At 38.3% G+C, this 16,729-nt stretch overlaps 1 protein-coding gene and 1 pseudogene across 4 annotated transcripts in view; both read right to left on the reverse strand.

Moving 5' to 3' along the window:
- BABAM2 (BRISC and BRCA1 A complex member 2) overlaps positions 1 to 16,729 on the reverse strand; it is a 443,349-nt gene that overhangs the window by 408,936 nt on the left and 17,684 nt on the right. The gene's annotated exons all lie outside the window — the stretch shown is intronic.
- LOC113623909 (mitochondrial import receptor subunit TOM6 homolog pseudogene) lies at positions 14,465 to 14,983 on the reverse strand (annotated as a pseudogene).

Raw genomic sequence — 16,729 nt, forward strand, 5'->3', positions numbered from 1 at the left:
TTATATTTTATACCATTTATAACCTATATGCTAAGTCCCAATCTCAACTCCTGCCCCTTACAGGAAAGGACTGGAGCGTATTTATCTTGGCTCCAGTGGCTCACGTTCTCAAGGGAATGAACTAGCAGAGCTTTCATCTTTCTCTTCCTGATTTTCATGATATTAGTTTTATTTGTTTGTATCTCCACCGTGCCTCACACTTACTAGGTGCTCAGTATATTACTTCTTATAAAAAATAAATTTGAACACTGCTATATTTAAAATAGATAACCAACAAGAACCTACTGGATAGCACAGGGAACTCTGCTCAATATTCTGTAATAACCCAAATGGGAAAAGAATTTGAAAAAGAACACATACATGTATATGCATAACTGAATCACTTTGCTGTACAACTGAAACTAACACAACATTGTTAATCAACTATACTCCAGTATAAAATAAAAATTTAAATAAATAAATAAATTTGAGTGAACATGAACAGTGCAAAGGTAGGGTACAGAAAAGAATAAATGGAAAACTGGTAGGGGACGGGGAGGACAGAGAGAAAAAAAACAAGAAAAAGTAGAAGAGTGAACTGCAGTGGAAACAGACAACACAGTGGAGTAAAAATAGAGAAGGGGAGAGAGAATGGGAGAGCGGAGGGAAGAGGGAGAGTTAATAGATTCTGAAGTGTCATTAAAGGATTCCCTTTCCTGCTGGTGAGAGGTGCTTTCCAAAGATGAAAGAAAAGTTTTTTAAATTCTCAAATTCTTCTCTTTAAGTGATTATGAAAAAACTTAGCATCTGCTATATGAGCATATCTGGAACTACAAGATAATGGGACAAATGTGCCATCAATGGATTTCAGGTGTAGGTGGTTTCAGAGGATTTTTTTCTTAGATTGCCATTTGAGATACAATTGTTATACACTATGAATTTTAAAGCCTCGTGCAGGTTAAATAATCGGTCTCTTTCTTGGTTTCCTCATCTGTAAAATGGGGATGATAGTCACACTCCATGGAGCTGTTATGAGGATCCACTGACTTGATATATATAAAGTGCTTAGAACAGGGCCTGGTACAGAGTACGTAATTACTGTTAGGAGTATTCAAAAGCACAAACTGCAAAACCAGAAATATGGAGAAGGAAAGTCTATCTCAAACACTGTATTCATTAAAGCCTTAATTTTGCTTGGGTAATAATTTTCAGAATTTAAAGCAAACAAGGAAAAAAAAAATCTTCAATTGACCCCCTCACCTCATTACTATGCCTTCTTTATCCCACAGACAAAAATTATCAGAGGGGGTCCCATCGTGCAGAAATTGAATCAGAGCAGTAAAATGATTTTCCCAGGTCCCAAGTCAAATCTAATGGAGCCCAGGATGCCCCTCATGTTGCACAGCAGGACCCACAGGGGAAGAAAGAGAAGAATATCAGCTGGAGGATGTAACTGGTGGCAGAGCTGGAAAAGAACAGGAGCCATCAGAGAAAAGCAAGGAGGGGAAGCCTCTAGTCAGACCAGAGGCTTTCACACCTTTCTGATACACAGTAAGAAACTTATATATCACCACTTTGTACCACCACTCACTACACACACATGCGCTGAGTATATACGTACATATATGGGTACGTGTGTATACACAAGTGTCTATGTGTCTATATATACAAATTGAAACATTTTTCTGTAATACTTAGCTCTACTACATGAAATGCACTGATATTTTTTATTCAATTCTATCCTATTTCATATTTTTTTAATGTGGATCGAGACCCACTAAAATGATTTTATAACATACCAATGGGTTACAACCTGCCAATGGTTTGCAACACAAAGCTCTGTCCAATACAACCTCAGAGAATATAATTTCCAGAAAAATGAAGATAACAGTACTGTGCTCCACACTAGTTAAAACCATCCCTCAAACACGTCATTCAGCTCTAGGTAATACACTTTGAGAAGTAGAGAGACTAACTGGATCACATTCAGAAAAGCCAACAAGAATGGTAAAAGGACACAAATCACATGGTATAAGCAAAGGCTATGTGTCAGCCTGCAGAAGAGAAAAATACAAAACGTGACAGCTATCTTCATTTATGTGAAGTACTGTTGCATCGAGGATTCATTGTTTGTTCCATACTGTGTCAAGATGTAGAAGTGACACAAAAGCACTTTCTAACAGCACAGCTGCCCAGTAAGTGGCCTTGGGACTCATGGAGTTTCCCTGTGACTGGAGATACTCAGGCACAGCCTGGACAGGCGCTTAGCAGGGAAGCTAAGAAGGGGCTAATATATCACATGGTGGTTGTTAGAAGGGGCTAATATATCACATGGTGGTTGTTAGGGTTTAATGCCTTCCAATCCTGAAATTCTGTTAACTCTAGACTAGATTAAGACAATATTATACTATAACACGACTTAAAAAGCCAACACCAGTTCTTTATTAAGTTTTTATAAAAAAATGAATTCTACCATGAACTACATTAAACAACCTGAAATGGCAAATGTTGACATTTTAACAAAAAACAATATAATAAAAATTGACTTAATGTGCCCAGCCCAGTCAATAAAAATCATCAGTTTCGACAGAAAAAGTGAAATGCCACCCAAGTCACTGGCATAGTGTTAAGATGTTTATCAACTTAGAAAATATAAATCCATATATAGCTTTAACAAGCAAATAGCAAAAAATGTTTGATCTTTTTTTTTTTTTTTTGGTGGGGGTGGGGTCCCGTGCCGCACAGCATACGGGATCTTAGTTCCCCCACCAGGGCTCAAACCCGCACCCCCTGCAGTGGAAGCGTAGAGTCCTAACCACTGGGCGGCCAGGGAAGTCCTAAAATGTTTGATCTTTAAAATGCGCAGGAATAAAGGAAGAAGGTTTCCCCAAAAAAGACTATATTGTAAACATTCTCTCCTTACTCAAAAGTCATGCTTCTTTGGTCTATATGTAGAATACACAAACAAAGTAATCATGCTCTGTCTGAATTTTTACTAAACCAACTAACTGAAAGTTTTGAGAGAAGTCTTCATTCTTATAACCTTCTACCACATTTGTTCTACTGTATTTGTTTCAAACGAAAAAGAAACCAGTATCTCAGATTATGCAATGTGTAGCTAGGAATTACTTATCACTAATGTACTACACTGTCTCACCCCTCAGATAGAATTCTCAAAGAGGCCAACTCCGGGACTGTCAGAATGTAGAAATCCTCTGAATAGTGACACTCAAAGTGGGGCCCATGGACCAGTACTAGACTATAAACTATTACTAATCCATGATGAGACAAGCACAGATACTGAGTAAGAATTTAGAAACTTTTAGAGCAATTTATAAGAGTAATTTTAATTTTGATGAATCTAATATAAAGAAGAATCTAATATAAATATTTCATTTTTCTAGTAATTCTTTCTTATTATATTTTAGAAAAGTATCAGTTGGTGACAGACTGGACTTTTTTTAAAACTCTAGTCCTTCACCAAAGACAGTTTGAGAAACATTTATCTAAATATCCTTTAAATGCTGAAGGTCCTTGACCATAAAGATAAACTGCTTTGCTTTTATGTCCCCCAATCTCTCTATTCCCTTTGGTTTTCCCACTACAGTAACAAACACTATTTACTCCTTACCAAGTGTTCTTTTGATATCCCTGCTAGGTTGACAATAATATCAATATAGCTCACTGCTTAAAATTTATCATTGGATTATCTATCTGTCTGCTCAGAATTTGTAACACTACTTCATTTGCATCCAGATGTAGCGCCAACATGTTCTTGGATTCATTCCTTTTAAGAAGATATTAACTAATTTGATGATCCAGTTTGGAGGGGTCACCCAATCTTATAATATGACTGCTGGCATCATCTGTGGCAGTAAGTCATAATTTTTTAGAAAGTCTAAAGATAGTATAGCTCAGTTCTAAATCCTAGGCCTCCACACCTAAAGTAGTGGCCTGCTGCGTCCTGAACTCATGATTAAAGACCTGATACCTCTGCAATTCTGCCAATCTACCTGGACTCTCAATTCTCCATTTGAACTATTTGGTCCCCAGAATCCCTTCTGATTACACATTCTTTTGTTTCTTACACAAATATGTACAAAGATGGATATAATAAATATACAGCTTTCCAAGATTTCAGTTACCAACGGTCGAAGTCTGAAAATATTACATGGGAAATTCCAGAAATAAACAGCTCATAAGATTTAAGTTTTCATGCCCTTTCTGAGATCTCGGGCTGTCCCATCAGGAATCCCCAGCCATGTCACAGTCTGTTCCTGACATCCAACTGCTGACATCATCAGGGCTCAGTGATCCAGGATCACCTGAAGCAGACGGTCCTCCTCCTGACCAACCGTCAGGTCATTAGTAGCCTAACACTAAGTCACAACTCCTGTACCATTTACCTCACTTCACCTAATCATGTAGGCATTTGATCATCTCCCATCATGTTAAGAAGAAAAAGGGTACTTACAGTACAAGATATTTTGAAAGAGAGACCACAGTCACATAACTTTTTTACCGTATATTGTTATAATTGTTCTCTTTTATTATTGTTGCTGTTAAGCTCTTACTGTGCCTAATTTATAAATTAAACTTTATCATAAGTATATATGGAGCTCAGTACTATCTGTGGTTTCAAGCATCACTGGAGGTTCTTGGAACATATCTCCCATGGATAAAGGGGGACTAGTGTATTTATAAAAACCTGCCAATAACAACTCCTAAAGACATTTTTATTATCCAAAAATATAATCAATACTACTCTTAGGAAAAATTAAATAAATACACAGGGCTGTACTATAAGAAATTATTCCAGAATGCCAATAGTTACATACTTTTAGTTAAAATGTGCAACATCACTTAAGCTTCCAACCGTTCAATAACTTGAATAATGGAAAAAAGCAAAAAAAAATATGAAGGAGTCTGAGAATTTAGGTCAAAGAATGAATCAGTGACAGACAATAAAATAACTACATGTGTTTAACTTCTGCCCCAGTTCCAACTATGAAATTGTTTAGTCTTTAATTTGTAGACATCTACAAGCTCTTGTCAATTATCTACAACACTGAGAGCCAGCTCATTTATAGTAACTTATTGCCTAGAAAATATTGTTATTTTAGACAGCTACTTTTTCTGAATGACTTCTAATACCTCTTCCTGATGTTTAAGTTTTAGTCTCAACTGCCTAAGAAATTTCTGAAATCTATCCAGTAAATGGGTTTTCTTACTACCATATCTAAAGATGTTTCACAAATGTAGATGGCCAAAACACTTGTTTCACAGTATACTATATTAATAAGTGACTCCTATCTTTTTCTGGCCAATGCTTTCTTAAAAAATAAATAAATAATATCTGGTAGAGAAGACCTGGGATCCAGTCCTGTTCTCCACAACGTATCAGCTAAGTAACCCTGAATGAGTTACTTAATCTCTCTGAGATTTATGTCCTCACATGTTTTTAAAAAAATTTTAAAGGGATGATTATAAAAACATTCCTCACAGATTTACTGAGGGCAAAAAAGAGCCAATGAAAAAAGAGCTTTGTACTATTCACAAATGCTAAATACATTTATTGCCCATTTCTTTATGGTAAAAAGATGACAGATAGATAGATAGATAGATAGAAGATAGATAGGGAGACAGATAGATAGATATTGTCTATTTAGAGCTCTGAATCCACTGTTGGCCATGGTCAGTATCCACTATCCAATTCACAGTAAAATAAATTTTATATTCTTTCCCAGGAATGCTATTGAAAGTTCTGTCACTCCTACAATATAAAGTATATACTCACACAAAGAGTCCTGATGATAAACCTACACCGGGAAGGGCACAAAGTGACAAAGATGCTCTCTTTTGAATTTCATTCTTCCCCAAGTCCGTTTCTTCAATCTTCTATCCCAATGTCTGTGTTTTCTCCTAATACTAATAAAAATTTCCCCTGATGCTGTCTCATCCCACTGGGTTCCTACAGCAGAAACTGTTTTTAAGCCAGATCTACCTTTTTTTAAGTGAATTACACAAGTGAAAACCTTTCACTATAAAAAAATTATAATAATATGGAAATCAAAGTACCAAGTATCCCTTCACGGCTCATACTTCCCTCTCCCAAGTTAACCACTGAATTGAGGTTTTTAAATATCCTTCCAAACCTTCCTCCATACATTTAGATATACATATGTATACATCTATAGAAGACTTGTGTACACAGATACAGTCATACAATACCTGTTATACTGTAGACTGACACTTAACCTACTTGCCATTCAGTCCTGATCAACACTTCCTCTAGTGGCACTTTGGCAATACAGACAATACTTCCCAGTGGTGGGTCACTGAGATCATTCCACTCACAGCACAGTTTCTTAGAGCTTCAACAAGTATTTACTGAGTGCCTACTTTGTGCCACATACAGGGTGTAAGGTCCTGAACAAAACAGGCATGGTGCCTGCCTTCATGGAGCTAAAAGTCTGGCGTTAAGACACAGCATTAAATAAATAATCAGCTGTGGGGCTTCCCTGGTGGCGCAGTGGTTGAGAGTCTGCCTGCCGATGCAGGGGACACAGGATCATGCCCCGGTCCAGGAAGATCCCACATGCCGCAGAGCGGCTGGGCCCGTGAGCCACAGCCGCTAAGCCTGCACGTCCGGAGCCTGTGCTCCGCAACGGGAGAGGCCACAACGGTGAGAGCTCCGCGTACCGCAAAAAAAATAAAAATAAAAAAATAATCAGCTGTGAACATAATTTCAAATGGCAGAAGTGCTAAAATCAGATGTTACAGGAGCAACCTAAATGGGAAAAGAATCTGAAAAAGAATAGATACAGGTATATGTATCACTGAATCACTTTGCTGTACACCTGAAACTAACACAACACTGTTGATCAACTATACTCCAATATAAAATAAAAAGTTAAAAAAAAATAAGATGTTACAGGAGAACACAGCCAGGAAACCTAATTTAGCTGGGGGCTAGGAGAGCCCTCTGAAACTCTGAAAAAATTACATTCAAGCTAAATCTGAAGCATTGTAGAAATCAGACAATTCATAAAAGGAGGAGAAAGAATGATCCAGGAAAAGGAAGAAGGTGAGCAAAAGCCCCCACTGGAAAAGGGCTTGGGGCCTTCTGGTAACAAAGAGGAGGTCAGTGAAGCTTCAGGGAAGTAAACGACGGGGAAAGCAATACAATATAAGGCTGAACAGGGGAGAGGTGCCCAATCACATGGCAAATCACTGAGTTGGAGATTTTATCCTAAGAGCAAAGGGAAGCCATTCAATAGCTCTGAATGAGTCACAAGATCTACTTTTGATTTTTAACTTACATTTATTAGATTTCCTGAAAATAATATAAATGGCTGCTAGGTAGAAAACAGATTAGAGAAGAGCTGGAACACTTATGAAGAGACTGGTTAGACAACAGTTGGTGGTGCTGACAGTGCAGATGGAGAGAAATGGCTGGACTGGAGGCCAAAGAGCCTCTGAGAGGAGCTGATGAGGCTAAAGAGACATGTGCATTTCAAGAAGTAATGATATCTTGAAGTCCACACTCATGATTGGGACAGGATTCCATTTCAGCAGCTCACTTTGCTGAGGAGTCCCTCTCAATGGCTGCATGCTTGCCTCTGGTTTTCTTCACCCTTTCTTCTCTACAATCTTTTCCTGTCCCAATTTTATCTCCCCATATTGTCCCTCTGCCTCCCTCCATCGCTTCTTTTTTCCCTCCATAACCTTCTCCCTTACTTAGATACAATATGAAACTGAAATAATTTTTAAATGTTTACTCTACTTAATGAATAGTTCTTAATTTAAAATCCAAAGGATTCAAACATGTATACATACATTCACCGAAAGATACGTACTAGAATGTTCACATCAGCACTATTCATAAAAGACAAACACTAGGAGCTACCCAAGTGCCCTCCACCAGCTGAAGAGATAAACTGCTGTGTTCAAATAATGGACTACTCCTTACTCAAGCAGGAGAATCAATATATCCACAACAGCATAAAATCTCACAAACATAATGTTGAAAAAAAGAAGCCAGACACCAAACGGCATTTTGTGGAATATAAATTCTACTTACATTAAGTTTTTTTTTAAAAAAAAGGCAAAACTAACCTATGCTTTCAGAAGGCAGGACAGTAGTTATCCTTGCACGTGATGGGGGAGGAAGAGCACCAGGAGGGTGCGTGAGGAGCTGGTAACGTGTTGTGCGGGGTGCTCACTACACAACGTGTTCAGTTTGTGAAAATTCACATATAACATATGATTAGGTGGACTTTTCTGAATGTATTCTGTACTTCAAAAAAAGTTTTTTAAAATCAATGAGTTTAGACCTTTAATGTCCAGGGGAAGGGAGCAGTAGCAACAACTAACCACTTTTTTGATCCATGATGCCCTCTAACGACCTTTTTTACCCCAGGAGACAACTGTGATATAGCCCTGAACTTGGAACCACGAAATCTACTCTCAGATTCCCAGCTTTTTTTTTTCTTTCTTTTTTTTTTATTTTGCGGTACACGGGCCTCTCACTGCTGTGGCCTCTCCCATTGCGGCTCACAGGCTCCAGACGCGCAGGCTCAGCGGCCATGGCTCACGGGCCCAGGTGCTCCATGGCACGTGGGATCCTCCCGGACCGGGGCACGAATCCGCGTCCCCTGCATCGGCAGACGGACTCTCAACCACTGCGCCACCAGGGAAGCCCAGATTCCCAGCTTTATACTTATTGTTCTTCTACTGTGCCGTGTCCTACTCTTGGCACTGAGGACACAGCTGTGATGCCAGGTGAGACCCCTGCCTTCTTTGAGGCAATATATGCTTGAAATTGGCAAGAAGCTGGATCCCGAATGGAGAAAAACAGGGGAGACCTGCTTTTGATGGAATGGTCTAGCTAGACAACCCTGAACAAGTCACTTAACTTACTTGAGTCTCAGTTACCTCATCTGCCTTAAGGGATTATTATAAGGATCAAATGTGATAGGATCTTTCAAAGCACTCATAATGATAGCATTATTAATGATAACAGCTCTTATTACATTATTGTCCTTACTGCTCAATATAGAGTTGCTTGAGTTAACCAGTGTCAGCCTGGTCTACACACTAATACAGTAACAATAACAAGGAATAATATTTTGGGGGCCATTAATTCTCAATTAAGAGGTTTCTACTGTGGGTAGAAGCAGGTGTATTGATAAACAGCTCTCCACTCCCTCTAGAGGGGTGCTAACGACACAAAGGCCTGACTCAGTTTCAGCACAGCCTTCTCCAGCCTTTAAAGAGAAGTAAGCACGGAAAGACGGAGCTAAGAGAGGGGCAGGCTAGAGAAGTGATAGCAGCTTCTCAGAGATCAAACTAACCAACCAAAGAACATCTATGCAGTACCTTCATTTATTATCTGACCAGTACTTTCTTGGTACCACCATGAATCAAGGTCCATACTTAAAGGAGCTTAAGATACGGTATCAGAACTAAAATCAAACAAAGACAACAAATTTAGGGGAAAGCAAAAGGACTGAGCAATCAGAGACTTGGTATCAAATCCTGGTTCTGCCATGTAGCAGCTTGGGACCCTCACCTTGACCTCTCAGGACTGCTTCCGTCCTTGTAACAAGAGGATGCCAACACCTACACCTTGTGCAGTGATGCTGCAGAAGGCAGTGTAGCTAATGTGCCTAGGACACGATGTGGTGTAGCAGCTACTATTACTGCTACCATCATCGTGATTATTTTATAGGCAGAATTCCACTAAAAGCCACTAGTAAGCAGCCCAAAGTGTCTACACGTTGGTTCCCTCTATTCTTTCTGACTGCATTCCCTAAGTCCTACACGGAGCAGTATGTACTCAGATACATTTACACTATAAGGCTAAAAATACAGTAGGAACATAAATCTATGTGCTTGCACAGACTGAAAAGGTAAAAAAGCCTCTTTGAGTTTTCAGAACCTCAGCTGCTTCTAAAACTATGAGGATGCTCTCCCTGCTACTTATTCTGGCTTAAATCTTGGGGCAGCCTCCTTTACAGAAGCTATTTTCATAAGAATTTACAGTTCAAGAATAAGTTCACAATTTCAGCACTGTTTTAGCTTTCCTCACAGTACTTAATTTAGTTTGCTTTCTCAGCCAAAGGCTTGAATCAAAGCATAAATTGAAGGAAAAAAAAACAAACAATGGTGAAAGACTGATAGCCTTTTCTGTAAGGTCAGGAATAAGACAAGGAGGCCTGCTTTCACCACTTCTATTCAAAATAGTACTGGAAGTCCTAACAAGAGAAATTAGGCAAGAAGGAGATATAAAAGGCATCCATATCGAAAAAGAAGAAGTAGAACTACCTCTGTTTACAGATGACAAGATCTAACATGCAGAAAACGCTAAAGATTCCACCAGAAAAAAACTGTTAGAACTAATAAACAAATTCACCAAAGTTGCAGGATACATAATTAACACACAAAATTCAGTGGCAGTTCCATATACTAACAATAAACAATTTGGAAAGGAAATTACAAAAACAATCCCATTTACAACAGAATCAAAAAGAATAAAATACTTAGGAATAAACTTAACCGAGAAGGCAAAAGACATGGACACTCAAAACTACAGAACATTGCTGAAAGAGATTAAAGAAGGCACAGACAAATGGAAAGACATTCTGTGTTCACTGAAGACTGTTAAAATGTTGATATTATCCAAAGCGATCTACAGAGTCAATGCAATCTCTATCAAAAGCTCAATGACATTTTTTGCAGAAATAGAAAAAGCCATCCTAAAATTCAAATGAAAGCTCAAGGGATTCCCTAATATCCAACACAATCCTGAAAAAGAAGAACAAAGTTGGAGGTCTCATACTTCCCAACTTCAAAACTTAATACAAAGCTATGGTATTCAAAAGAGTGTGATACTGGCATAAAGACAGACATATAGACAAACTGAATAGAATAGAGAGCCCAGAAATAAGCTCTCACATATATGATCAAATGATTTTCAACAACAATACCAAAAGCATGTAATGGCAAAAAGACTGTCTTTTCAACAAATAGTGTTGGGAAAACTGGATATCCATGTGCAAAAAAAAATGAAGTTGAATCCTTATCTTACACCATACCCCCAAATTTTTAATTAAAAACTGAAAATGGATCAAAGACCTAACCATAGAGCTAAAATGATAAAGCTCTTAGAAGAAAACGTAGGGGCAAAGCTTTATGACATTGGATTCAGCACTAATTTCTTGGACATGACACCAAAAGGACAGGCAACAAAAGAAAAAATAGATAAGCTAGATCTCATCAAAAGTAAAAATTCTGTGCATCAAAGGATACTGTGAACCGAGTGAAAAGGCAACCCATGGAATGGGAGAAGATATTCGCAAATCATATATCTGATAAGGATTTGATATCCAGAATATATAAAGGACTCCTACAACTAGGAAACATCAACAAAAATTTAAATAGGCAAAGGACTTGAATAGACATGTCTCCAAAGAAGATACACAGATGACCAATAAGCACATGAAAAGATGCTCAACAACTTTAGGGAGATGCAAATCAAAACCATAATGAGATATCACTTCATATTCGTTAGGATGACTATTATTTTTTAAAAAAATTAAAAACCAACATGTGTTGGTGAGGATATGAAAAAATTAGAACCCTTGTGCATTGCTGGTGGCAATGTAAAATGGGGCAGCCACTGTGGAAAACAGTATGGTGACATCTCAAAAAATTAAACGTAAAATTACCATATGATCCAGCAATTCCACTTCTGAGTATGTTCCTAAAAGAACTGAAAACGGACTCAGAAAGATGTTTGCACACCCGTGTTTATAGCAGCATTACTCACAATAGCCAAAAGGTGGAAGCAAACTAAGTGTCCATCAGCGGATGAATGGATAAACAAAATGTGGCATATACATGCAATGGAATATTATTCAGCCTTAAAAATGAAGACACATGCATTTTTAAGACACAGCCTTAAAAATGAAGCATTTTGACACATGCTACAACGTGGATAAAACTTGAAGATGTTATGCTAAGTGAAATAAGCCAGTTACAAAAAGACAAATTCTGCATAATTCCACTTATACAAGGTACTTAAGGTAGTAAGATTCATAGACAAAAACTAAAATGGTGATTGCCAAGGGCTGAGGGAAGGGAGGAATGGGGGGTTATTGTTTAATGCGCAAGGAGTTTCAGTTTTGCAAGATTAAAAATGTTCTGGAGATGGACGGTGGTGATGGCTGCACAACACTGTGAATGTACTTAATGACACTGAACTGTACACTTAAAAATGGTGAAAATGGTAAATTTGTGTTACGTATATTTTACCACATTAAAAACAAAGTATGTGCTAAGCCCGAAATTGAACCTCCATGTTAGTAATTTACCGAACCACAAAAATTTTTAAATAATGCTTTTTAACTGAAAAAGTCTTAGGAGTCTACAGATGAAAAAAGCAATTGTTCTGAAGGCATTATACCTACTTAACAGTAGAATATCAAGATGTTTCCCAAAACTTCCACTTGATTCCAGATCTCTTATCAATAAGTTGGCAAGAGCAAAGGCTGAGATAAAAACCTTTGCAGAAAACAAAAAGGATACGTCTTTCAAAAAGTCAAGAGAAGCAAGGTCAATGGGAAAAACAGCTTTCATAACATGCCATTAGAAAGATAACCAAATGACTCAGGAAATGTGGCCCTGGAAAGGAAAATTACGAAATTATTTCTCAAGACCGTGGCACCAAAAAGCAAGATTATTCAAGCAACATAGAAGCTAAAAAGGGGGCTGTGTTACATGCGCATAAGGAGTCCTTTAACATATGACTGATGGCACAGGACAGTTAATTTGGAGCCCTGAAACAGATTTATGTACCTATCAACATGTATTAAAAGAGCCCCGCTTTAATCTTAAAGAATTTTGCAAATTTGTCATTCTAATTAAACAAAAACGAGTCAAAAAGTACTACCTTAAAATTGCACAGATAGAGAGGACAAAAGATAACAGTAGGAATGATTTTTTTTCGTTCTCTTTAATAATGCAAAGTAGAGCTAGGAACAGACTAAATTAATCTTATACCCCTCTCCTTTACACGTTAGACTGGCTACTTCCCTTCATCTCTTCCCCTTCCCCAACTTCCATACCAAGTGAAGTCACCCTGAAATTAAGTCACTGCAGGGCATGAAAAGCCCAAGACTGACAAACATCTAAAACTCCGGACTCAGATTTATCCTAGCATTCACCACCCCAGGCTCTGTGTGAACACTGTGGAATCCTAGCAAAAGTTCCCAAGGCCAGTGACTGCAGGGTTCACTGAGCCAAGGCCAATAACACCACGCTGACTTTTCCAAAAAAATCCTAAGTACAAAATATCCAAAACCCCACCCACCACTGCCCTCACTAGCTCTCCACCTTCCAGCAGGGCTCCCTAATCTAGCCTGCACACCATCTTACCAGGCCTTGCCAGGCAGCCTTCTTCAACCCTCTGCTAAGAACTGCTGCATGTCTCTGCCCAAGACAAACAATGTTCAATCTCTAATAGCTGTTGAAAACTGTTAGGTTCTATCTGCTGGAAAAAAAAAAAAGTTGGTATCTCCATGCCCATTCATTCTTCAACCTAATCAAATATTCCAAATTATATCCACCTGCAGGGTCTAAGTTAGCCACATTAACTTTTTCCTGTCTCCATAGATCTCCAAAAGGCAATGAACAGGATAGAAAGTTACCCTGGAAACAAAAGTCTCTGACTCTCCTGTTCTTTTCTGCTCTATGATTTCTGACCTTTGTAATATATGTGTGAGCTCCCTTTTTTTTTTTTTAAAGATTTAATTTTATTTCTTTTTGGCTGCGTTGGGTCTTCGTTACTGCGAGGGCTTTCTCTAGTTGCGGCGAGCAGGGGCTACACTTCGTTGTAGTGCACGGGCTTCTCATTGCGGTGGCTTCTCTCATTGCGGCGCACAGGCTCTAGGTGCGCGGGCTTCAGTAGTTGTGGCACACAGGCTCAGTAGTTGTGGCTTGCGGGATGTAGAGCGCAGGCTCAGTAGTTGTGGCACACAGGCTTAGTTGCTCGACAGCATGTGGGATCTTCCCGGGCCAGGGCTCGAACCTGTGTCCCCTGCATTGGCAGGAGGATTCTTAACCACCCCACGACCAGGGAAGCCCCCATGTGTGAGCTCTTACCTTGCTCTGCTCGCCTGGGTCTTATTAGACAGCTCCTTTATATCGTTTGCATAGACACTCATTCTTTATAGAGTCCCTGATTCTGGAATGCCAATGTGATTCTACCAACTAACAACAATAATACAGTGAAATAATAAATATATATAATATACATATAAACTATGAAAATATATTATATATACATTATACATAATGTTATAATAATAATACAATAGTAGCTACCATTTATTGAGCACTATGACCAAGCTATTCTAAGTGCTTTATATAAGCTATTTCATTTCATCTCCATAACTACTTTTTATTTTGTCTTTATGTGCAGTCTTTAGTTCAAGTATTTGTTAAAATACCATTAGGTTATTCCTCAGGACAAGAGCAAAGATCATCCCCTGCAGAAACTTAGGAACTATGTACAGAACTTTACAGAACAGAAAATAACACTTTAGCTGAAGCCTGACTACTCACCAGTGATTGGTGTTCTGAATGGACTCAGCGAAGAAAGGAAATCAAGCAGGGAAGGAAAGGTGCCCCTCTGGGCAAGTCTTATGATGGTCACAGACTGGAGGCTCTGTTTCTGGAAGGTTCAAGTACAGCACAGGGATTCTATGTGTCTTTTTTGGCTACACGCCAGGCTGAGGGGCCATTAGTTTAATGTCACTCAAATTCCTGGCCAGCCAAACTCCCGCAGCAAAAAGTCCCAAACTGAGGATCAAGTTCTTCCAGAAATCCTATCAGGGGCGAAGTGGTAGACACCCTGAAGCCAATATCCCACGCCGTCCGGAATTTCAGGAGCTTCATTTGCCGAGCCGGCAGTGTTCATGTCAACCCCACTGGAAGCCATAGCAGCATTTTTGGGCTCCGCAAGGCCTCTCACCCCCATAACTACTTAATAAGATAATTATTAATATCATCCCCATTTAAGAGAAAGCACGGAAAGGGTATGTAACTTGCCAAAGGTCATAAGCTACTAAGCAGTAAAATAAGGATTCAAACTCAGACCTCACTGGCTGAAAAACCTACATGCTCACCATTATATCATGCTGTGATCCAACACCTCTAAAGATGGCTCACTGGGCTCCAGCCCCAACCACGCTGACTTCTGGCTTGTGCCTACCCAGCCCCTCTCCCCAGCCTTGCTTGAGCTCTTCTGGTCCTGGCTATGTTTCTTTTCTCCAAATTCTTAAGTATTCTTAAGTATTCTGATAAGAGATTACTGAATTATTAAATTTTCCAATATGTCTCCTGAGTCTACTTTAAATTCTATAATGGCTTTCCTATATGCCAATAAACCACTAAGAATTTCTATATGATAGCAGCCAAAGAATAAACATCTAGGAAGTTAACAGTAAATGTGCAGGAACAAAATGAAGAAAACACAAACCTTTATTCACATACACAAAAATGGATGTGACTAAGAGAAACTGACCATATTCCTAAAGATGTATACTCAATATTATAAAGCAGGAATACTCAATATTGTAAGACTATGATCCAAGGGCCACTTACCTATTTTTTTAATAAAATTTTGTTAGAACACATTTATTCATTTTTGTATCGTCATAGATTTTGTGCTACAATGGCAAAGCTAAGTAGCCACAACACAAACAGTAAGATGGTAAATATTTTAATACCTAAAATATTTATTATCTGACCCTTTACAGAAAGTTTGCTGACCCTTGTTGTAAAGATGTCCATTCTCTCCAAATAAATAAAGAAGTTTTATGCAATGTCAAACTCCCAGCAGGTGAGACCACAAGTACTCGAACATATTATAAAGCTATAATAATTGAAAAGCGATATAACTGTACAAGGCAAATACAGACCATTGAAAAGAAATAGAAGGTCAGAAATAAATATAAGAATTTAGCATATAAGATGGCATTTCAAAATAGTGACTGAGTAAAGGATTTATTTTATAAACAGTGTTGGAATAACTAGATAATTATTTAGAAAAGTAATAAAATCCCATTCCTACAGTGTATTATACACCAAAATAAATTCCAGATTAATTGACTACTTTTCAATAAAAATGAAACTATTACAGAAGAAAATATAGGTGGTCTCAAAGTAGAAAAGGCATTAATTGTGCAAAATGTTAAAAGAATCCATGAAGGAAATAGATTTGATGACAACTTACAAAGTAAAAGTTTTGGCATATCAAAGATAAATACAAAAGAAGATTCTTTACAACCCCATGTTATAGCAAAAGATAGATACAAACTGAACAACTATCAATAATAACTGATTAAATTATAGTACATTCACACACTGGAATATATGCAGAGATTAAAAAGGAGGCAGCAGCTCTAGAAGTACTAATATGAAATAATCTTCAAAATATCAAGTTAATATGAATGTTTAATATGTTACTATATCAGTTATCTATTACTACATAACAAGCCATCCCAAAACTTAGTGGCCTAAGAAAACAATTTTTATTTCTCATCAATCTGCGGGTTGGCCAGTCAGTTCTGCTGGTCTCTCCATGGCTCACCCACTCAGCGGTACTCAGCTGATGGGTTGGCTGTGCTCAGCTGAGCTGAGCACAGCTGGGACAGCTGGGATACCTGAGCCATTCTTTCTAAAG

The sequence above is a fragment of the Aethalodelphis obliquidens genome, unplaced genomic scaffold, assembly GCF_003676395.1.
Source record: "Aethalodelphis obliquidens isolate GAN/ISIS:26980383/991018 unplaced genomic scaffold, ASM367639v1 scaffold12, whole genome shotgun sequence".
In the NCBI taxonomy this organism is placed as follows: domain Eukaryota; kingdom Metazoa; phylum Chordata; class Mammalia; order Artiodactyla; family Delphinidae; genus Aethalodelphis; species Aethalodelphis obliquidens.